This window comes from Salmo salar, chromosome ssa26, assembly GCF_905237065.1.
Source record: "Salmo salar chromosome ssa26, Ssal_v3.1, whole genome shotgun sequence".
Lineage (NCBI taxonomy): Eukaryota > Metazoa > Chordata > Actinopteri > Salmoniformes > Salmonidae > Salmo > Salmo salar.
The window spans coordinates 45,529,452-45,554,943 of record NC_059467.1 but is presented as its reverse complement, the minus strand read 5'-3'; the positions used below and the strand labels follow the sequence as shown (position 1 = coordinate 45,554,943).

The 25,492-nt window shown below is 30.9% G+C and overlaps 1 protein-coding gene across 7 annotated transcripts in view; it reads left to right on the top strand.

Moving 5' to 3' along the window:
• The window catches only part of LOC106593592 (LIM domain only protein 7), a 60,895-nt gene that overhangs the window by 23,957 nt on the left and 11,446 nt on the right, over positions 1–25,492 (top strand). For 2 of the 7 annotated variants that reach the window (XR_006762216.1, XM_045708733.1), the window contains exons 2-3: positions 23,591–23,912; positions 24,615–24,707. The gene's annotated coding sequence lies outside the window, so the exon portion shown is untranslated. Of the gene's footprint in view, positions 1–23,585; positions 23,934–24,614; positions 24,708–25,492 lie in introns of those variants that run through there. The other 5 variants (XR_006762217.1, XM_045708735.1, XM_045708736.1 and 2 more) reach the window with 4 other exon arrangements.

Sequence of the window (25,492 nt, the reverse complement as noted above, 5' to 3'; positions counted from 1 at the left end):
GTCTGTATCATGTCCTGTCTCTTAGTAATGTTATAGTGTATAATAGGTGAGTCTGTATCATGTAATATCTCTTAGTAATGTTATAGTGTATAATAGGTGAGTCTGTATCATGTCCTGTCTCTTAGTAATGTTATAGTGTATAATAGGTGAGTCTGTATCATGTAATATCTCTTAGTAATGTTATAGTGTATAATAGGTGAGTCTGTATCATGTCCTGTCTCTTAGTAATGTTATAGTGTATAATAGGTGAGTCTGTATCATGTCCTGTCTCTTAGTAATGTTATAGTGTATAATAGGTGAGTCTGTATCATGTAATATCTCTTAGTAATGTTATAGTGTATAATAGGTGAGTCTGTATCATGTAATGTCTCTTAGTAATGTTATAGTGTATAATAGGTGAGTCTGTATCATGTAATATCTCTTAGTAATGTTATAGTGTATAATAGGTGAGTCTGTATCATGTAATATCTCTTAGTAATGTTATAGTGTATAATAGGTGAGTCTGTATCATGTCCTGTCTCTTAGTAATGTTATAGTGTATAATAGGTGAGTCTGTATCATGTACTGTCTCTTAGTAATGTTATAGTGTATAATAGGTGAGTCTGTATCATGTCCTGTCTCTTAGTAATGTTATAGTGTATAATAGGTGAGTCTGTATCATGTAATATCTCTTAGTAATGTTATAGTGTATAATAGGTGAGTCTGTATCATGTACTGTCTCTTAGTAATGTTATAGTGTATAATAGGTGAGTCTGTATCATGTACTGTCTCTTAGTAATGTTATAGTGTATAATAGGTGAGTCTGTATCATGTAATATCTCTTAGTAATGTTATAGTGTATAATAGGTGAGTCTGTATCATGTCCTGTCTCTTAGTAATGTTATAGTGTATAATAGGTGAGTCTGTATCATGTAATATCTCTTAGTAATGTTATAGTGTATAATAGGTGAGTCTGTATCATGTAATATCTCTTAGTAATGTTATAGTGTATAATAGGTGAGTCTGTATCATGTAATATCTCTTAGTAATGTTATAGTGTATAATAGGTGAGTCTGTATCATGTCCTGTCTCTTAGTAATGTTATAGTGTATAATAGGTGAGTCTGTATCATGTAATATCTCTTAGTAATGTTATAGTGTATAATAGGTGAGTCTGTATCATGTAATATCTCTTAGTAATGTTATAGTGTATAATAGGTGAGTCTGTATCATGTAATATCTCTTAGTAATGTTATAGTGTATAATAGGTGAGTCTGTATCATGTACTATCTCTTAGTAATGTTATAGTGTATAATAGGTGAGTCTGTATCATGTAATATCTCTTAGTAATGTTATAGTGTATAATAGGTGAGTCTGTATCATGTAATATCTCTTAGTAATGTTATAGTGTATAATAGGTGAGTCTGTATCATGTCCTGTCTCTTAGTAATGTTATAGTGTATAATAGGTGAGTCTGTATCATGTAATATCTCTTAGTAATGTTATAGTGTATAATAGGTGAGTCTGTATCATGTCCTGTCTCTTAGTAATGTTATAGTGTATAATAGGTGAGTCTGTATCATGTCCTGTCTCTTAGTAATGTTATAGTGTATAATAGGTGAGTCTGTATCATGTAATATCTCTTAGTAATGTTATAGTGTATAATAGGTGAGTCTGTATCATGTCCTGTCTCTTAGTAATGTTATAGTGTATAATAGGTGAGTCTGTATCATGTAATATCTCTTAGTAATGTTATAGTGTATAATAGGTGAGTCTGTATCATGTAATGTCTCTTAGTAATGTTATAGTGTATAATAGGTGAGTCTGTATCATGTCCTGTCTCTTAGTAATGTTATAGTGTATAATAGGTGAGTCTGTATCATGTAATATCTCTTAGTAATGTTATAGTGTATAATAGGTGAGTCTGTATCATGTACTGTCTCTTAGTAATGTTATAGTGTATAATAGGTGAGTCTGTATCATGTCCTGTCTCTTAGTAATGTTATAGTGTATAATAGGTGAGTCTGTATCATGTAATATCTCTTAGTAATGTTATAGTGTATAATAGGTGAGTCTGTATCATGTAATATCTCTTAGTAATGTTATAGTGTATAATAGGTGAGTCTGTATCATGTCCTGTCTCTTAGTAATGTTATAGTGTATAATAGGTGAGTCTGTATCATGTCAATATCTCTTAGTAATGTTATAGTGTATAATAGGTGAGTCTGTATCATGTACTGTCTCTTAGTAATGTTATAGTGTATAATAGGTGAGTCTGTATCATGTAATGTCTCTTAGTAATGTTATAGTGTATAATAGGTGAGTCTGTATCATGTAATGTCTCTTAGTAATGTTATAGTGTATAATAGGTGAGTCTGTATCATGTAATGTCTCTTAGTAATGTTATAGTGTATAATAGGTGAGTCTGTATCATGTAATATCTCTTAGTAATGTTATAGTGTATAATAGGTGAGTCTGTATCATGTAATATCTCTTAGTAATGTTATAGTGTATAATAGGTGAGTCTGTATCATGTAATATCTCTTAGTAATGTTATAGTGTATAATAGGTGAGTCTGTATCATGTACTGTCTCTTAGTAATGTTATAGTGTATAATAGGTGAGTCTGTATCATGTACTGTCTCTTAGTAATGTTATAGTGTATAATAGGTGAGTCTGTATCATGTAATGTCTCTTAGTAATGTTATAGTGTATAATAGGTGAGTCTGTATCATGTAATATCTCTTAGTAATGTTATAGTGTATAATAGGTGAGTCTGTATCATGTCCTGTCTCTTAGTAATGTTATAGTGTATAATAGGTGAGTCTGTATCATGTAATATCTCTTAGTAATGTTATAGTGTATAATAGGTGAGTCTGTATCATGTCCTGTCTCTTAGTAATGTTATAGTGTATAATAGGTGAGTCTGTATCATGTAATATCTCTTAGTAATGTTATAGTGTATAATAGGTGAGTCTGTATCATGTACTGTCTCTTAGTAATGTTATAGTGTATAATAGGTGAGTCTGTATCATGTCCTGTCTCTTAGTAATGTTATAGTGTATAATAGGTGAGTCTGTATCATGTAATATCTCTTAGTAATGTTATAGTGTATAATAGGTGAGTCTGTATCATGTAATATCTCTTAGTAATGTTATAGTGTATAATAGGTGAGTCTGTATCATGTAATATCTCTTAGTAATGTTATAGTGTATAATAGGTGAGTCTGTATCATGTAATATCTCTTAGTAATGTTATAGTGTATAATAGGTGAGTCTGTATCATGTAATATCTCTTAGTAATGTTATAGTGTATAATAGGTGAGTCTGTATCATGTAATATCTCTTAGTAATGTTATAGTGTATAATAGGTGAGTCTGTATCATGTCCTGTCTCTTAGTAATGTTATAGTGTATAATAGGTGAGTCTGTATCATGTAATATCTCTTAGTAATGTTATAGTGTATAATAGGTGAGTCTGTATCATGTCCTGTCTCTTAGTAATGTTATAGTGTATAATAGGTGAGTCTGTATCATGTCCTGTCTCTTAGTAATGTTATAGTGTATAATAGGTGAGTCTGTATCATGTAATATCTCTTAGTAATGTTATAGTGTATAATAGGTGAGTCTGTATCATGTCCTGTCTCTTAGTAATGTTATAGTGTATAATAGGTGAGTCTGTATCATGTAATATCTCTTAGTAATGTTATAGTGTATAATAGGTGAGTCTGTATCATGTCCTGTCTCTTAGTAATGTTATAGTGTATAATAGGTGAGTCTGTATCATGTCATGTCTCTTAGTAATGTTATAGTGTATAATAGGTGAGTCTGTATCATGTACTGTCTCTTAGTAATGTTATAGTGTATAATAGGTGAGTCTGTATCATGTCATGTCTCTTAGTAATGTTATAGTGTATAATAGGTGAGTCTGTATCATGTAATATCTCTTAGTAATGTTATAGTGTATAATAGGTGAGTCTGTATCATGTAATATCTCTTAGTAATGTTATAGTGTATAATAGGTGAGTCTGTATCATGTAATATCTCTTAGTAATGTTATAGTGTATAATAGGTGAGTCTGTATCATGTACTGTCTCTTAGTAATGTTATAGTGTATAATAGGTGAGTCTGTATCATGTAATATCTCTTAGTAATGTTATAGTGTATAATAGGTGAGTCTGTATCATGTAATATCTCTTAGTAATGTTATAGTGTATAATAGGTGAGTCTGTATCATGTACTGTCTCTTAGTAATGTTATAGTGTATAATAGGTGAGTCTGTATCATGTACTGTCTCTTAGTAATGTTATAGTGTATAATAGGTGAGTCTGTATCATGTAATATCTCTTAGTAATGTTATAGTGTATAATAGGTGAGTCTGTATCATGTAATATCTCTTAGTAATGTTATAGTGTATAATAGGTGAGTCTGTATCATGTAATGTCTCTTAGTAATGTTATAGTGTATAATAGGTGAGTCTGTATCATGTCCTGTCTCTTAGTAATGTTATAGTGTATAATAGGTGAGTCTGTATCATGTAATATCTCTTAGTAATGTTATAGTGTATAATAGGTGAGTCTGTATCATGTAATATCTCTTAGTAATGTTATAGTGTATAATAGGTGAGTCTGTATCATGTAATATCTCTTAGTAATGTTATAGTGTATAATAGGTGAGTCTGTATCATGTAATATCTCTTAGTAATGTTATAGTGTATAATAGGTGAGTCTGTATCATGTCCTGTCTCTTAGTAATGTTATAGTGTATAATAGGTGAGTCTGTATCATGTAATGTCTCTTAGTAATGTTATAGTGTATAATAGGTGAGTCTGTATCATGTAATATCTCTTAGTAATGTTATAGTGTATAATAGGTGAGTCTGTATCATGTCCTGTCTCTTAGTAATGTTATAGTGTATAATAGGTGAGTCTGTATCATGTAATATCTCTTAGTAATGTTATAGTGTATAATAGGTGAGTCTGTATCATGTACTGTCTCTTAGTAATGTTATAGTGTATAATAGGTGAGTCTGTATCATGTCCTGTCTCTTAGTAATGTTATAGTGTATAATAGGTGAGTCTGTATCATGTACTGTCTCTTAGTAATGTTATAGTGTATAATAGGTGAGTCTGTATCATGTCCTGTCTCTTAGTAATGTTATAGTGTATAATAGGTGAGTCTGTATCATGTAATATCTCTTAGTAATGTTATAGTGTATAATAGGTGAGTCTGTATCATGTAATGTCTCTTAGTAATGTTATAGTGTATAATAGGTGAGTCTGTATCATGTAATATCTCTTAGTAATGTTATAGTGTATAATAGGTGAGTCTGTATCATGTAATATCTCTTAGTAATGTTATAGTGTATAATAGGTGAGTCTGTATCATGTAATATCTCTTAGTAATGTTATAGTGTATAATAGGTGAGTCTGTATCATGTAATATCTCTTAGTAATGTTATAGTGTATAATAGGTGAGTCTGTATCATGTCCTGTCTCTTAGTAATGTTATAGTGTATAATAGGTGAGTCTGTATCATGTAATATCTCTTAGTAATGTTATAGTGTATAATAGGTGAGTCTGTATCATGTCCTGTCTCTTAGTAATGTTATAGTGTATAATAGGTGAGTCTGTATCATGTCCTGTCTCTTAGTAATGTTATAGTGTATAATAGGTGAGTCTGTATCATGTAATATCTCTTAGTAATGTTATAGTGTATAATAGGTGAGTCTGTATCATGTCCTGTCTCTTAGTAATGTTATAGTGTATAATAGGTGAGTCTGTATCATGTAATATCTCTTAGTAATGTTATAGTGTATAATAGGTGAGTCTGTATCATGTCCTGTCTCTTAGTAATGTTATAGTGTATAATAGGTGAGTCTGTATCATGTCCTGTCTCTTAGTAATGTTATAGTGTATAATAGGTGAGTCTGTATCATGTAATGTCTCTTAGTAATGTTATAGTGTATAATAGGTGAGTCTGTATCATGTCATGTCTCTTAGTAATGTTATAGTGTATAATAGGTGAGTCTGTATCATGTAATATCTCTTAGTAATGTTATAGTGTATAATAGGTGAGTCTGTATCATGTAATATCTCTTAGTAATGTTATAGTGTATAATAGGTGAGTCTGTATCATGTAATATCTCTTAGTAATGTTATAGTGTATAATAGGTGAGTCTGTATCATGTACTGTCTCTTAGTAATGTTATAGTGTATAATAGGTGAGTCTGTATCATGTAATATCTCTTAGTAATGTTATAGTGTATAATAGGTGAGTCTGTATCATGTACTGTCTCTTAGTAATGTTATAGTGTATAATAGGTGAGTCTGTATCATGTAATGTCTCTTAGTAATGTTATAGTGTATAATAGGTGAGTCTGTATCATGTAATATCTCTTAGTAATGTTATAGTGTATAATAGGTGAGTCTGTATCATGTAATATCTCTTAGTAATGTTATAGTGTATAATAGGTGAGTCTGTATCATGTAATATCTCTTAGTAATGTTATAGTGTATAATAGGTGAGTCTGTATCATGTAATATCTCTTAGTAATGTTATAGTGTATAATAGGTGAGTCTGTATCATGTAATATCTCTTAGTAATGTTATAGTGTATAATAGGTGAGTCTGTATCATGTACTGTCTCTTAGTAATGTTATAGTGTATAATAGGTGAGTCTGTATCATGTACTGTCTCTTAGTAATGTTATAGTGTATAATAGGTGAGTCTGTATCATGTCCTGTCTCTTAGTAATGTTATAGTGTATAATAGGTGAGTCTGTATCATGATCTCTTAGTAATGTTATAGTGTATAATAGGTGAGTCTGTATCATGTAATATCTCTTAGTAATGTTATAGTGTATAATAGGTGAGTCTGTATCATGTCCTGTCTCTTAGTAATGTTATAGTGTATAATAGGTGAGTCTGTATCATGTACTGTCTCTTAGTAATGTTATAGTGTATAATAGGTGAGTCTGTATCATGTAATATCTCTTAGTAATGTTATAGTGTATAATAGGTGAGTCTGTATCATGTAATATCTCTTAGTAATGTTATAGTGTATAATAGGTGAGTCTGTATCATGTCCTGTCTCTTAGTAATGTTATAGTGTATAATAGGTGAGTCTGTATCATGTAATATCTCTTAGTAATGTTATAGTGTATAATAGGTGAGTCTGTATCATGTAATGTCTCTTAGTAATGTTATAGTGTATAATAGGTGAGTCTGTATCATGTACTGTCTCTTAGTAATGTTATAGTGTATAATAGGTGAGTCTGTATCATGTACTATCTCTTAGTAATGTTATAGTGTATAATAGGTGAGTCTGTATCATGTAATATCTCTTAGTAATGTTATAGTGTATAATAGGTGAGTCTGTATCATGTCCTGTCTCTTAGTAATGTTATAGTGTATAATAGGTGAGTCTGTATCATGTAATATCTCTTAGTAATGTTATAGTGTATAATAGGTGAGTCTGTATCATGTACTGTCTCTTAGTAATGTTATAGTGTATAATAGGTGAGTCTGTATCATGTAATATCTCTTAGTAATGTTATAGTGTATAATAGGTGAGTCTGTATCATGTAATATCTCTTAGTAATGTTATAGTGTATAATAGGTGAGTCTGTATCATGTAATATCTCTTAGTAATGTTATAGTGTATAATAGGTGAGTCTGTATCATGTAATATCTCTTAGTAATGTTATAGTGTATAATAGGTGAGTCTGTATCATGTACTGTCTCTTAGTAATGTTATAGTGTATAATAGGTGAGTCTGTATCATGTCCTGTCTCTTAGTAATGTTATAGTGTATAATAGGTGAGTCTGTATCATGTCCTGTCTCTTAGTAATGTTATAGTGTATAATAGGTGAGTCTGTATCATGTCATGTCTCTTAGTAATGTTATAGTGTATAATAGGTGAGTCTGTATCATGTAATATCTCTTAGTAATGTTATAGTGTATAATAGGTGAGTCTGTATCATGTAATATCTCTTAGTAATGTTATAGTGTATAATAGGTGAGTCTGTATCATGTCCTGTCTCTTAGTAATGTTATAGTGTATAATAGGTGAGTCTGTATCATGTAATATCTCTTAGTAATGTTATAGTGTATAATAGGTGAGTCTGTATCATGTACTGTCTCTTAGTAATGTTATAGTGTATAATAGGTGAGTCTGTATCATGTAATGTCTCTTAGTAATGTTATAGTGTATAATAGGTGAGTCTGTATCATGTCCTGTCTCTTAGTAATGTTATAGTGTATAATAGGTGAGTCTGTATCATGTAATATCTCTTAGTAATGTTATAGTGTATAATAGGTGAGTCTGTATCATGTAATATCTCTTAGTAATGTTATAGTGTATAATAGGTGAGTCTGTATCATGTACTGTCTCTTAGTAATGTTATAGTGTATAATAGGTGAGTCTGTATCATGTAATATCTCTTAGTAATGTTATAGTGTATAATAGGTGAGTCTGTATCATGTAATATCTCTTAGTAATGTTATAGTGTATAATAGGTGAGTCTGTATCATGTAATATCTCTTAGTAATGTTATAGTGTATAATAGGTGAGTCTGTATCATGTACTGTCTCTTAGTAATGTTATAGTGTATAATAGGTGAGTCTGTATCATGTACTGTCTCTTAGTAATGTTATAGTGTATAATAGGTGAGTCTGTATCATGTAATATCTCTTAGTAATGTTATAGTGTATAATAGGTGAGTCTGTATCATGTACTGTCTCTTAGTAATGTTATAGTGTATAATAGGTGAGTCTGTATCATGTACTGTCTCTTAGTAATGTTATAGTGTATAATAGGTGAGTCTGTATCATGTAATATCTCTTAGTAATGTTATAGTGTATAATAGGTGAGTCTGTATCATGTCCTGTCTCTTAGTAATGTTATAGTGTATAATAGGTGAGTCTGTATCATGTAATATCTCTTAGTAATGTTATAGTGTATAATAGGTGAGTCTGTATCATGTCCTGTCTCTTAGTAATGTTATAGTGTATAATAGGTGAGTCTGTATCATGTAATATCTCTTAGTAATGTTATAGTGTATAATAGGTGAGTCTGTATCATGTAATATCTCTTAGTAATGTTATAGTGTATAATAGGTGAGTCTGTATCATGTCCTGTCTCTTAGTAATGTTATAGTGTATAATAGGTGAGTCTGTATCATGTAATATCTCTTAGTAATGTTATAGTGTATAATAGGTGAGTCTGTATCATGTAATGTCTCTTAGTAATGTTATAGTGTATAATAGGTGAGTCTGTATCATGTCCTGTCTCTTAGTAATGTTATAGTGTATAATAGGTGAGTCTGTATCATGTAATATCTCTTAGTAATGTTATAGTGTATAATAGGTGAGTCTGTATCATGTACTGTCTCTTAGTAATGTTATAGTGTATAATAGGTGAGTCTGTATCATGTCCTGTCTCTTAGTAATGTTATAGTGTATAATAGGTGAGTCTGTATCATGTCCTGTCTCTTAGTAATGTTATAGTGTATAATAGGTGAGTCTGTATCATGTAATATCTCTTAGTAATGTTATAGTGTATAATAGGTGAGTCTGTATCATGTACTGTCTCTTAGTAATGTTATAGTGTATAATAGGTGAGTCTGTATCATGTAATATCTCTTAGTAATGTTATAGTGTATAATAGGTGAGTCTGTATCATGTAATATCTCTTAGTAATGTTATAGTGTATAATAGGTGAGTCTGTATCATGTAATATCTCTTAGTAATGTTATAGTGTATAATAGGTGAGTCTGTATCATGTCCTGTCTCTTAGTAATGTTATAGTGTATAATAGGTGAGTCTGTATCATGTACTGTCTCTTAGTAATGTTATAGTGTATAATAGGTGAGTCTGTATCATGTAATGTCTCTTAGTAATGTTATAGTGTATAATAGGTGAGTCTGTATCATGTAATGTCTCTTAGTAATGTTATAGTGTATAATAGGTGAGTCTGTATCATGTAATATCTCTTAGTAATGTTATAGTGTATAATAGGTGAGTCTGTATCATGTAATATCTCTTAGTAATGTTATAGTGTATAATAGGTGAGTCTGTATCATGTAATGTCTCTTAGTAATGTTATAGTGTATAATAGGTGAGTCTGTATCATGTAATGTCTCTTAGTAATGTTATAGTGTATAATAGGTGAGTCTGTATCATGTAATATCTCTTAGTAATGTTATAGTGTATAATAGGTGAGTCTGTATCATGTCCTGTCTCTTAGTAATGTTATAGTGTATAATAGGTGAGTCTGTATCATGTAATATCTCTTAGTAATGTTATAGTGTATAATAGGTGAGTCTGTATCATGTAATATCTCTTAGTAATGTTATAGTGTATAATAGGTGAGTCTGTATCATGTAATATCTCTTAGTAATGTTATAGTGTATAATAGGTGAGTCTGTATCATGTCCTGTCTCTTAGTAATGTTATAGTGTATAATAGGTGAGTCTGTATCATGTAATATCTCTTAGTAATGTTATAGTGTATAATAGGTGAGTCTGTATCATGTAATGTCTCTTAGTAATGTTATAGTGTATAATAGGTGAGTCTGTATCATGTCCTGTCTCTTAGTAATGTTATAGTGTATAATAGGTGAGTCTGTATCATGTCATGTCTCTTAGTAATGTTATAGTGTATAATAGGTGAGTCTGTATCATGTAATATCTCTTAGTAATGTTATAGTGTATAATAGGTGAGTCTGTATCATGTACTGTCTCTTAGTAATGTTATAGTGTATAATAGGTGAGTCTGTATCATGTAATATCTCTTAGTAATGTTATAGTGTATAATAGGTGAGTCTGTATCATGTACTGTCTCTTAGTAATGTTATAGTGTATAATAGGTGAGTCTGTATCATGTAATATCTCTTAGTAATGTTATAGTGTATAATAGGTGAGTCTGTATCATGTACTGTCTCTTAGTAATGTTATAGTGTATAATAGGTGAGTCTGTATCATGTAATATCTCTTAGTAATGTTATAGTGTATAATAGGTGAGTCTGTATCATGTACTGTCTCTTAGTAATGTTATAGTGTATAATAGGTGAGTCTGTATCATGTACTGTCTCTTAGTAATGTTATAGTGTATAATAGGTGAGTCTGTATCATGTAATATCTCTTAGTAATGTTATAGTGTATAATAGGTGAGTCTGTATCATGTACTGTCTCTTAGTAATGTTATAGTGTATAATAGGTGAGTCTGTATCATGTAATATCTCTTAGTAATGTTATAGTGTATAATAGGTGAGTCTGTATCATGTAATATCTCTTAGTAATGTTATAGTGTATAATAGGTGAGTCTGTATCATGTCCTGTCTCTTAGTAATGTTATAGTGTATAATAGGTGAGTCTGTATCATGTAATATCTCTTAGTAATGTTATAGTGTATAATAGGTGAGTCTGTATCATGTAATATCTCTTAGTAATGTTATAGTGTATAATAGGTGAGTCTGTATCATGTCCTGTCTCTTAGTAATGTTATAGTGTATAATAGGTGAGTCTGTATCATGTAATATCTCTTAGTAATGTTATAGTGTATAATAGGTGAGTCTGTATCATGTAATATCTCTTAGTAATGTTATAGTGTATAATAGGTGAGTCTGTATCATGTCCTGTCTCTTAGTAATGTTATAGTGTATAATAGGTGAGTCTGTATCATGTAATATCTCTTAGTAATGTTATAGTGTATAATAGGTGAGTCTGTATCATGTCCTGTCTCTTAGTAATGTTATAGTGTATAATAGGTGAGTCTGTATCATGTAATATCTCTTAGTAATGTTATAGTGTATAATAGGTGAGTCTGTATCATGTCCTGTCTCTTAGTAATGTTATAGTGTATAATAGGTGAGTCTGTATCATGTCCTGTCTCTTAGTAATGTTATAGTGTATAATAGGTGAGTCTGTATCATGTAATATCTCTTAGTAATGTTATAGTGTATAATAGGTGAGTCTGTATCATGTCCTGTCTCTTAGTAATGTTATAGTGTATAATAGGTGAGTCTGTATCATGTACTGTCTCTTAGTAATGTTATAGTGTATAATAGGTGAGTCTGTATCATGTAATATCTCTTAGTAATGTTATAGTGTATAATAGGTGAGTCTGTATCATGTACTGTCTCTTAGTAATGTTATAGTGTATAATAGGTGAGTCTGTATCATGTACTGTCTCTTAGTAATGTTATAGTGTATAATAGGTGAGTCTGTATCATGTAATATCTCTTAGTAATGTTATAGTGTATAATAGGTGAGTCTGTATCATGTAATATCTCTTAGTAATGTTATAGTGTATAATAGGTGAGTCTGTATCATGTACTGTCTCTTAGTAATGTTATAGTGTATAATAGGTGAGTCTGTATCATGTCCTGTCTCTTAGTAATGTTATAGTGTATAATAGGTGAGTCTGTATCATGTAATATCTCTTAGTAATGTTATAGTGTATAATAGGTGAGTCTGTATCATGTCCTGTCTCTTAGTAATGTTATAGTGTATAATAGGTGAGTCTGTATCATGTAATATCTCTTAGTAATGTTATAGTGTATAATAGGTGAGTCTGTATCATGTAATATCTCTTAGTAATGTTATAGTGTATAATAGGTGAGTCTGTATCATGTAATATCTCTTAGTAATGTTATAGTGTATAATAGGTGAGTCTGTATCATGTCCTGTCTCTTAGTAATGTTATAGTGTATAATAGGTGAGTCTGTATCATGTAATATCTCTTAGTAATGTTATAGTGTATAATAGGTGAGTCTGTATCATGTAATATCTCTTAGTAATGTTATAGTGTATAATAGGTGAGTCTGTATCATGTAATATCTCTTAGTAATGTTATAGTGTATAATAGGTGTGTCTGTATCATGTCCTTTCTCTTAGTAATGTTATAGTGTATAATAGGTATGTCTGTATCATGTAATATATCTTAGTAATGTTATAGTGTATAATAGGTGAGTCTGTATCATGTAATATCTCTTAGTAATGTTATAGTGTATAATAGGTGAGTCTGTATCATGTCCTGTCTCTTAGTAATGTTATAGTGTATAATAGGTGAGTCTGTATCATGTAATATCTCTTAGTAATGTTATAGTGTATAATAGGTGAGTCTGTATCATGTTCTGTCTCTTAGTAATATTATAGTGTATAATAGGTGAGTCTGTATCAGGGCCTGTCTCTTAGTAATGTTATAGTGTATAATAGGTGAGTCTGTATCATGTAATATCTCTTAGTAATGTTATAGTGTATAATAGGTGAGTCTGTATCATGTCCTGTCTCTTAGTAATGTTATAGTGTATAATAGGTGAGTCTGTATCATGTAATATCTCTTAGTAATGTTATAGTGTATAATAGGTGAGTCTGTATCATGTCCTGTCTCTTAGTAATGTTATAGTGTATAATAGGTGAGTCTGTATCATGTCCTGTCTCTTAGTAATGTTATAGTGTATAATAGGTGAGTCTGTATCATGTAATATCTCTTAGTAATGTTATAGTGTATAATAGGTGAGTCTGTATCATGTCCTGTCTCTTAGTAATGTTATAGTGTATAATAGGTGAGTCTGTATCATGTCCTGTCTCTTAGTAATGTTATAGTGTATAATAGGTGAGTCTGTATCATGTAATATCTCTTAGTAATGTTATAGTGTATAATAGGTGAGTCTGTATCATGTAATATCTCTTAGTAATGTTATAGTGTATAATAGGTGAGTCTGTATCATGTCCTGTCTCTTAGTAATGTTATAGTGTATAATAGGTGAGTCTGTATCATGTAATATCTCTTAGTAATGTTATAGTGTATAATAGGTGAGTCTGTATCATGTACTGTCTCTTAGTAATGTTATAGTGTATAATAGGTGAGTCTGTATCATGTAATGTCTCTTAGTAATGTTATAGTGTATAATAGGTGAGTCTGTATCATGTACTGTCTCTTAGTAATGTTATAGTGTATAATAGGTGAGTCTGTATCATGTCATGTCTCTTAGTAATGTTATAGTGTATAATAGGTGAGTCTGTATCATGTAATATCTCTTAGTAATGTTATAGTGTATAATAGGTGAGTCTGTATCATGTAATATCTCTTAGTAATGTTATAGTGTATAATAGGTGAGTCTGTATCATGTAATATCTCTTAGTAATGTTATAGTGTATAATAGGTGAGTCTGTATCATGTACTGTCTCTTAGTAATGTTATAGTGTATAATAGGTGAGTCTGTATCATGTCCTGTCTCTTAGTAATGTTATAGTGTATAATAGGTGAGTCTGTATCATGTAATGTCTCTTAGTAATGTTATAGTGTATAATAGGTGAGTCTGTATCATGTAATATCTCTTAGTAATGTTATAGTGTATAATAGGTGAGTCTGTATCATGTCCTGTCTCTTAGTAATGTTATAGTGTATAATAGGTGAGTCTGTATCATGTAATATCTCTTAGTAATGTTATAGTGTATAATAGGTGAGTCTGTATCATGTCCTGTCTCTTAGTAATGTTATAGTGTATAATAGGTGAGTCTGTATCATGTACTGTCTCTTAGTAATGTTATAGTGTATAATAGGTGAGTCTGTATCATGTACTGTCTCTTAGTAATGTTATAGTGTATAATAGGTGAGTCTGTATCATGTCCTGTCTCTTAGTAATGTTATAGTGTATAATAGGTGAGTCTGTATCATGTAATATCTCTTAGTAATGTTATAGTGTATAATAGGTGAGTCTGTATCATGTAATATCTCTTAGTAATGTTATAGTGTATAATAGGTGAGTCTGTATCATGTAATATCTCTTAGTAATGTTATAGTGTATAATAGGTGAGTCTGTATCATGTAATATCTCTTAGTAATGTTATAGTGTATAATAGGTGAGTCTGTATCATGTAATATCTCTTAGTAATGTTATAGTGTATAATAGGTGAGTCTGTATCATGTAATATCTCTTAGTAATGTTATAGTGTATAATAGGTGAGTCTGTATCATGTCCTGTCTCTTAGTAATGTTATAGTGTATAATAGGTGAGTCTGTATCATGTAATATCTCTTAGTAATGTTATAGTGTATAATAGGTGAGTCTGTATCATGTTCTGTCTCTTAGTAATATTATAGTGTATAATAGGTGAGTCTGTATCAGGGCCTGTCTCTTAGTAATGTTATAGTGTATAATAGGTGAGTCTGTATCATGTAATATCTCTTAGTAATGTTATAGTGTATAATAGGTGAGTCTGTATCATGTCCTGTCTCTTAGTAATGTTATAGTGTATAATAGGTGAGTCTGTATCATGTAATATCTCTTAGTAATGTTATAGTGTATAATAGGTGAGTCTGTATCATGTCCTGTCTCTTAGTAATGTTATAGTGTATAATAGGTGAGTCTGTATCATGTCCTGTCTCTTAGTAATGTTATAGTGTATAATAGGTGAGTCTGTATCATGTCCTGTCTCTTAGTAATGTTATAGTGTATAATAGGTGAGTCTGTATCATGTCATGTCTCTTAGTAATGTTATAGTGTATAATAGGTGAGTCTGTATCATGTAATGTCTCTTAGTAATGTTATAGTGTATAATAGGTGAGTCTGTATCATGTAATGTCTCTTAGTAATGTTATAGTGTATAATAGGTGAGTCTGTATCATGTAATATCTCTTAGTAATGTTATAGTGTATAATAGGTGAGTCTGTATCATGTCCTGTCTCTTAGTAATGTTATAGTGTAATAGGTGAGTCTGTATCATGTAATATCTCTTAGTAATGTTATAGTGTATAATAGGTGTGTCTGTATCATGTAATATCTGTTAGTAATGTTATAGTGTATAATAGGTGAGTCTGTATCATGTCCTGTCTCTTAGTAATGTTATAGTGTATAATAGGTGAGTCTGTATCATGTCCTGTCTCTTAGTAATGTTATAGTGTATAATAGGTGAGTCTGTATCATGTAATATCTCTTAGTAATGTTATAGTGTATAATAGGTGAGTCTGTATCATGTAATATCTCTTAGTAATGTTATAGTGTATAATAGGTGAGTCTGTATCATGTCCTGTCTCTTAGTAATGTTATAGTGTATAATAGGTGAGTCTGTATCATGTACTGTCTCTTAGTAATGTTATAGTGTATAATAGGTGAGTCTGTATCATGTAATATCTCTTAGTAATGTTATAGTGTATAATAGGTGAGTCTGTATCATGTAATATCTCTTAGTAATGTTATAGTGTATAATAGGTGAGTCTGTATCATGTAATATCTCTTAGTAATGTTATAGTGTATAATAGGTGAGTCTGTATCATGTACTGTCTCTTAGTAATGTTATAGTGTATAATAGGTGAGTCTGTATCATGTACTGTCTCTTAGTAATGTTATAGTGTATAATAGGTGAGTCTGTATCATGTAATGTCTCTTAGTAATGTTATAGTGTATAATAGGTGAGTCTGTATCATGTAATATCTCTTAGTAATGTTATAGTGTATAATAGGTGAGTCTGTATCATGTCCTGTCTCTTAGTAATGTTATAGTGTATAATAGGTGAGTCTGTATCATGTAATATCTCTTAGTAATGTTATAGTGTATAATAGGTGAGTCTGTATCATGTACTGTCTCTTAGTAATGTTATAGTGTATAATAGGTGAGTCTGTATCATGTAATATCTCTTAGTAATGTTATAGTGTATAATAGGTGAGTCTGTATCATGTACTGTCTCTTAGTAATGTTATAGTGTATAATAGGTGAGTCTGTATCATGTCCTGTCTCTTAGTAATGTTATAGTGTATAATAGGTGAGTCTGTATCATGTAATATCTCTTAGTAATGTTATAGTGTATAATAGGTGAGTCTGTATCATGTAATATCTCTTAGTAATGTTATAGTGTATAATAGGTGAGTCTGTATCATGTAATATCTCTTAGTAATGTTATAGTGTATAATAGGTGAGTCTGTATCATGTAATATCTCTTAGTAATGTTATAGTGTATAATAGGTGAGTCTGTATCATGTAATATCTCTTAGTAATGTTATAGTGTATAATAGGTGAGTCTGTATCATGTAATATCTCTTAGTAATGTTATAGTGTATAATAGGTGAGTCTGTATCATGTCCTGTCTCTTAGTAATGTTATAGTGTATAATAGGTGAGTCTGTATCATGTAATATCTCTTAGTAATGTTATAGTGTATAATAGGTGAGTCTGTATCATGTCCTGTCTCTTAGTAATGTTATAGTGTATAATAGGTGAGTCTGTATCATGTCCTGTCTCTTAGTAATGTTATAGTGTATAATAGGTGAGTCTGTATCATGTAATATCTCTTAGTAATGTTATAGTGTATAATAGGTGAGTCTGTATCATGTCCTGTCTCTTAGTAATGTTATAGTGTATAATAGGTGAGTCTGTATCATGTAATATCTCTTAGTAATGTTATAGTGTATAATAGGTGAGTCTGTATCATGTACTGTCTCTTAGTAATGTTATAGTGTATAATAGGTGAGTCTGTATCATGTACTGTCTCTTAGTAATGTTATAGTGTATAATAGGTGAGTCTGTATCATGTAATGTCTCTTAGTAATGTTATAGTGTATAATAGGTGAGTCTGTATCATGTAATGTCTCTTAGTAATGTTATAGTGTATAATAGGTGAGTCTGTATCATGTAATATCTCTTAGTAATGTTATAGTGTATAATAGGTGAGTCTGTATCATGTAATATCTCTTAGTAATGTTATAGTGTATAATAGGTGAGTCTGTATCATGTAATATCTCTTAGTAATGTTATAGTGTATAATAGGTGAGTCTGTATCATGTCCTGTCTCTTAGTAATGTTATAGTGTATAATAGGTGAGTCTGTATCATGTAATATCTCTTAGTAATGTTATAGTGTATAATAGGTGAGTCTGTATCATGTAATGTCTCTTAGTAATGTTATAGTGTATAATAGGTGAGTCTGTATCATGTAATATCTCTTAGTAATGTTATAGTGTATAATAGGTGAGTCTGTATCATGTACTGTCTCTTAGTAATGTTATAGTGTATAATAGGTGAGTCTGTATCATGTAATATCTCTTAGTAATGTTATAGTGTATAATAGGTGAGTCTGTATCATGTAATATCTCTTAGTAATGTTATAGTGTATAATAGGTGAGTCTGTATCATGTAATATCTCTTAGTAATGTTATAGTGTATAATAGGTGAGTCTGTATCATGTAATATCTCTTAGTAATGTTATAGTGTATAATAGGTGAGTCTGTATCATGTACTGTCTCTTAGTAATGTTATAGTGTATAATAGGTGAGTCTGTATCATGTACTGTCTCTTAGTAATGTTATAGTGTATAATAGGTGAGTCTGTATCATGTACTGTCTCTTAGTAATGTTATAGTGTATAATAGGTGAGTCTGTATCATGTAATGTCTCTTAGTAATGTTATAGTGTATAATAGGTGAGTCTGTATCATGTAATATCTCTTAGTAATGTTATAGTGTATAATAGGTGAGTCTGTATCATGTACTATCTCTTAGTAATGTTATAGTGTATAATAGGTGAGTCTGTATCATGTAATATCTCTTAGTAATGTTATAGTGTATAATAGGTGAGTCTGTATCATGTACTGTCTCTTAGTAATGTTATAGTGTATAATAGGTGAGTCTGTATCATGTAATATCTCTTAGTAATGTTATAGTGTATAATAGGTGAGTCTGTATCATGTAATATCTCTTAGTAATGTTATAGTGTATAATAGGTGAGTCTGTATCATGTAATATCTCTTAGTAATGTTATAGTGTATAATAGGTGAGTCTGTATCATGTAATATCTCTTAGTAATGTTATAGTGTATAATAGGTGAGTCTGTATCATGTCCTGTCTCTTAGTAATGTTATAGTGTATAATAGGTGAGTCTGTATCATGTAATATCTCTTAGTAATGTTATAGTGTATAATAGGTGAGTCTGTATCATGTACTGTCTCTTAGTAATGTTATAGTGTATAATAGGTGAGTCTGTATCATGTAATATCTCTTAGTAATGTTATAGTGTATAATAGGTGAGTCTGTATCATGTACTGTCTCTTAGTAATGTTATAGTGTATAATAGGTGAGTCTGTATCATGTCCTGTCTCTTAGTAATGTTATAGTGTATAATAGGTGAGTCTGTATCATGTAATATCTCTTAGTAATGTTATAGTGTATAATAGGTGAGTCTGTATCATGTAATGTCTCTTAGTAATGTTATAGTGTATAATAGGTGAGTCTGTATCATGTAATATCTCTTAGTAATGTTATAGTGTATAATAGGTGAGTCTGTATCATGTAATATCTCTTAGTAATGTTATAGTGTATAATAGGTGAGTCTGTATCATGTAATATCTCTTAGTAATGTTATAGTGTATAATAGGTGAGTCTGTATCATGTACTGTCTCTTAGTAATGTTATAGTGTATAATAGGTGAGTCTGTATCATGTAATATCTCTTAGTAATGTTATAGTGTATAATAGGTGAGTCTGTATCATGTAATGTCTCTTAGTAATGTTATAGTGTATAATAGGTGAGTCTGTATCATGTAATATCTCTTAGTAATGTTATAGTGTATAATAGGTGAGTCTGTATCATGTCCTGTCTCTTAGTAATGTTATAGTGTATAATAGGTGAGTCTGTATCATGTAATGTCTCTTAGTAATGTTATAGTGTATAATAGGTGAGTCTGTATCATGTAATATCTCTTAGTAATGTTATAGTGTATAATAGGTGAGTCTGTATCATGTAATATCTCTTAGTAATGTTATAGTGTATAATAGGTGAGTCTGTATCATGTAATATCTCTTAGTAATGTTATAGTGTATAATAGGTGAGTCTGTATCATGTACTGTCTCTTAGTAATGTTATAGTGTATAATAGGTGAGTCTGTATCATGTACTGTCTCTTAGTAATGTTATAGTGTATAATAGGTGAGTCTGTATCATGTACTGTCTCTTAGTAATGTTATAGTGTATAATAGGTGAGTCTGTATCATGTAATGTCTCTTAGTAATGTTATAGTGTATAATAGGTGAGTCTGTATCATGTAATATCTCTTAGTAATGTTATAGTGTATAATAGGTGAGTCTGTATCATGTCCTGTCTCTTAGTAATGTTATAGTGTATAATAGGTGAGTCTGTATCATGTAATATCTCTTAGTAATGTTATAGTGTATAATAGGTGAGTCTGTATCATGTACTGTCTCTTAGTAATGTTATAGTGTATAATAGGTGAGTCTGTATCATGTAATGTCTCTTAGTAATGTTATAGTGTATAATAGGTGAGTCTGTATCATGTAATATCTCTTAGTAATGTTATAGTGTATAATAGGTGAGTCTGTATCATGTAATGTCTCTTAGTAATGTTATAGTGTATAATAGGTGAGTCTGTATCATGTAATATCTCTTAGTAATGTTATAGTGTATAATAGGTGAGTCTGTATCATGTACTGTCTCTTAGTAATGTTATAGTGTATAATAGGTGAGTCTGTATCATGTAATATCTCTTAGTAATGTTATAGTGTATAATAGGTGAGTCTGTATCATGTACTGTCTCTTAGTAATGTTATAGTGTATAATAGGTGAGTCTGTATCATGTAATATCTCTTAGTAATGTTATAGTGTATAATAGGTGAGTCTGTATCATGTACTGTCTCTTAGTAATGTTATAGTGTATAATAGGTGAGTCTGTATCATGTAATATCTCTTAGTAATGTTATAGTGTATAATAGGTGAGTCTGTATCATGTCCTGTCTCTTAGTAATGTTATAGTGTATAATAGGTGAGTCTGTATCATGTAATGTCTCTTAGTAATGTTATAGTGTATAATAGGTGAGTCTGTATCATGTACTGTCTCTTAGTAATGTTATAGTGTATAATAGGTGAGTCTGTATCATGTAATATCTCTTAGTAATGTTATAGTGTATAATAGGTGAGTCTGTATCATGTAATATCTCTTAGTAATGTTATAGTGTATAATAGGTGAGTCTGTATCATGTCCTGTCTCTTAGTAATGTTATAGTGTATAATAGGTGAGTCTGTATCATGTAATATCTCTTAGTAATGTTATAGTGTATAATAGGTGAGTCTGTATCATGTCCTGTCTCTTAGTAATGTTATAGTGTATAATAGGTGAGTCTGTATCATGTACTGTCTCTTAGTAATGTTATAGTGTATAATAGGTGAGTCTGTATCATGTACTGTCTCTTAGTAATGTTATAGTGTATAATAGGTGAGTCTGTATCATGTACTGTCTCTTAGTAATGTTATAGTGTATAATAGGTGAGTCTGTATCATGTAATGTCTCTTAGTAATGTTATAGTGTATAATAGGTGAGTCTGTATCATGTAATATCTCTTAGTAATGTTATAGTGTATAATAGGTGAGTCTGTATCATGTCCTGTCTCTTAGTAATGTTATAGTGTATAATAGGTGAGTCTGTATCATGTAATATCTCTTAGTAATGTTATAGTGTATAATAGGTGAGTCTGTATCATGTACTATCTCTTAGTAATGTTATAGTGTATAATAGGTGAGTCTGTATCATGTAATATCTCTTAGTAATGTTATAGTGTATAATAGGTGAGTCTGTATCATGTCCTGTCTCTTAGTAATGTTATAGTGTATAATAGGTGAGTCTGTATCATGTAATATCTCTTAGTAATGTTATAGTGTATAATAGGTGAGTCTGTATCATGTAATGTCTCTTAGTAATGTTATAGTGTATAATAGGTGAGTCTGTATCATGTCCTGTCTCTTAGTAATGTTATAGTGTATAATAGGTGAGTCTGTATCATGTACTGTCTCTTAGTAATGTTATAGTGTATAATAGGTGAGTCTGTATCATGTCCTGTCTCTTAGTAATGTTATAGTGTATAATAGGTGAGTCTGTATCATGTAATATCTCTTAGTAATGTTATAGTGTATAATAGGTGAGTCTGTATCATGTCCTGTCTCTTAGTAATGTTATAGTGTATAATAGGTGAGTCTGTATCATGTAATGTCTCTTAGTAATGTTATAGTGTATAATAGGTGAGTCTGTATCATGTAATATCTCTTAGTAATGTTATAGTGTATAATAGGTGAGTCTGTATCATGTCCTGTCTCTTAGTAATGTTATAGTGTATAATAGGTGAGTCTGTATCATGTAATATCTCTTAGTAATGTTATAGTGTATAATAGGTGAGTCTGTATCATGTACTGTCTCTTAGTAATGTTATAGTGTATAATAGGTGAGTCTGTATCATGTACTGTCTCTTAGTAATGTTATAGTGTATAATAGGTGAGTCTGTATCATGTAATATCTCTTAGTAATGTTATAGTGTATAATAGGTGAGTCTGTATCATGTACTGTCTCTTAGTAATGTTATAGTGTATAATAGGTGAGTCTGTATCATGTAATGTCTCTTAGTAATGTTATAGTGTATAATAGGTGAGTCTGTATCATGTAATATCTCTTAGTAATGTTATAGTGTATAATAGGTGAGTCTGTATCATGTAATATCTCTTAGTAATGTTATAGTGTATAATAGGTGAGTCTGTATCATGTCCTGTCTCTTAGTAATGTTATAGTGTATAATAGGTGAGTCTGTATCATGTAATGTCTCTTAGTAATGTTATAGTGTATAATAGGTGAGTCTGTATCATGTCCTGTCTCTTAGTAATGTTATAGTGTATAATAGGTGAGTCTGTATCATGTACTGTCTCTTAGTAATGTTATAGTGTATAATAGGTGAGTCTGTATCATGTACTGTCTCTTAGTAATGTTATAGTGTATAATAGGTGAGTCTGTATCATGTCCTGTCTCTTAGTAATGTTATAGTGTATAATAGGTGAGTCTGTATCATGTAATATCTCTTAGTAATGTTATAGTGTATAATAGGTGAGTCTGTATCATGTCATATCTCTTAGTAATGTTATAGTGTATAATAGGTGAGTCTGTATCATGTCCTGTCTCTTAGTAATGTTATAGTGTATAATAGGTGAGTCTGTATCATGTCCTGTCTCTTAGTAATGTTATAGTGTATAATAGGTGAGTCTGTATCCTGTAATATCTCTTAGTAATGTTATAGTGTATAATAGGTGAGTCTGTATCATGTCCTGTCTCTTAGTAATGTTATAGTGTATAATAGGTGAGTCTGTATCATGTAATATCTCTTAGTAATGTTATAGTGTATAATAGGTGAGTCTGTATCATGTCCTGTCTCTTAGTAATGTTATAGTTTATAATAGGTGAGTCTGTATCATGTAATATCTCTTAGTAATGTTATAGTGTATAATAGGTGAGTCTGTATCATGTAATATCTCTTAGTAATGTTATAGTGTATAATAGGTGAGTCTGTATCATGTCCTAGGAGGCTGGTGCTGCAGTGACTCAATCTTTGTTCTTGGTCTGGTGTTATCTACATTCACAGGGTCTAAAGGTTTCACATTGTTATATGGTCTATGGCAGTTACAAATAATGGTATTATTATGCAGTAAATTTCTTAAAATTGGTCCCAATAGCCCATTCTCAAATCTACATTGTTAGATGTATTGAAGAAGGGTTTTATTGATCTATTTTCTACTTATTCTTTAGTTTTTGTAATTTTTTTCACCTTTCAACCCTTATGGTGGATCACGACTCAACAGACACCTCAGCTGGTGGATCACAACTCAACAGACACCTCCGTTGGTGGATCACAACTCAACAGACACCTCAGCTGGTGGATCACAACTCAACAGACACCTCAGCTTGTGGGTCACAACTCAACAGACACCTCCGTTGGTGGATCACAACTCAACAGACACCTCCGTTGGTGGATCACAACTCAACAGACACCTCCGTTGGTGGATCACAACTCAACAGACACCTCAGCTGGTGGGTCACAACTCAACAGACACCTCAGCTGGTGGATCACAACTCAACAGACACCTCAGCTGGTGGATCACAACTCAACAGACACCTCAGCTGGTGGGTCGCGAAGCAAAATATGTGAGAACTCCTAGTCTACATAGATAGACCATATAACAATCTGAAACCTTTAGGTGGTTCATTACGCATCTTGTACTGTCTCTCTGTATTGTTATAGGACTATAATACGTGTCTGTGTACTGTCTCTCTGTATTGTTATAGGACTATAATACGTCTCTGTACTGTCTCTCTGTATTGTTATAGGGCTATAATGCGTGTCTGTGTACTGTCTCTCTGTATTGTTATAGGACTATAATACGTCTCTGTACTGTCTCTCTGTATTGTTATAGGGCTATAATACGTGCCTCTGTACTGTCTCTCTGTATTGTTATAGGGCTATAATACGTGCCTCTATACTGTCTCTCTGTATTGTTATAGGGCTATAATACGTGTCTCTGTACTGTCTCTCTGTATTGTTATAGGGCTATAATACGTGTCTCTGTACTGTCTCTCTGTATTGTTATAGGGCTATAATACGTGTCTCTGTACTGTCTCTCTGTATTGTTATAGGGCTATAATACGTGTCTCTGTACTGTCTCTCTGTATTGTTATACAACTATAATACGTGTCTCTGTCATGTATTTGCAGGCTGATTTTTTAAATTTATTTAACTAGGCATGTCAGTTAAGAACAAATTCTTATTTACAATGATGACTCTCTGATGCTGAGAGTTTCTCTCTTCTGGTTTTCTGTTCCCTCCAGTTGTATGTCAGTAACATCAATGAAGAGTGACCGTTCAATCGATTCCCCTTGTTATTTCAAAGAGAGAGAAAAGGTCTCTCAGCCAAAAGCAGGGTAAGACCCTCTATTCTACCTTCTAAAACACAGAACCTCCAAGGATGCTACTGCTTTACCAGCATTTAATAAAATATTAAAGGATGCTACTGCTTTACCAGCATTTAATAAAATATTAAAGGATGCTACTGCTTTACCTCCATATAATAAAATATTAAAGGATGCTACTGCTTTACCTCCATATAATAAAATATTAAAGGATTCTACTGCTTTACCTCCATATAATAAAATATTAAAGGATGCTACTGCTTTACCTGCGTATAATAAAATATTAAAGGATGCTACTGCTTTACCTCCATATAATAAAATATTAAGGGATGATACTGCTTTACCTCATTATAATAAAATATTATAAGATGCTACTGCTTTACCAGCATTTAATAAAATATTAAAGGATGCTACTGCTTTACCAGCATTTAATAAAATATTAAAGGATGCTACTGCTTTACCAGCCTTAAATAAAATATTAAAGGATGCTACTGCTTTACCAGCATTTAATACAATATTAAAGGATTCTACTGCTTTACCTCCATATAATAAAATATTAAAGGATTCTACTGCTTTACCAGCATTTAATACAATATTAAAGGATGCTACTGCTTTACCAGCATTTAATACAATATTAAAGGATGCTACTGCTTTACCTCCATATAATAAAATATTAAAGGATGCTACTACTTTACCTCCATATAATAAAATATTAAAGGATGCTACTGCTTTACCTCATTATAATAAAATATTAAAGGATGCTACTGCTTTACCTCATTATAATAAAATATTAAAGG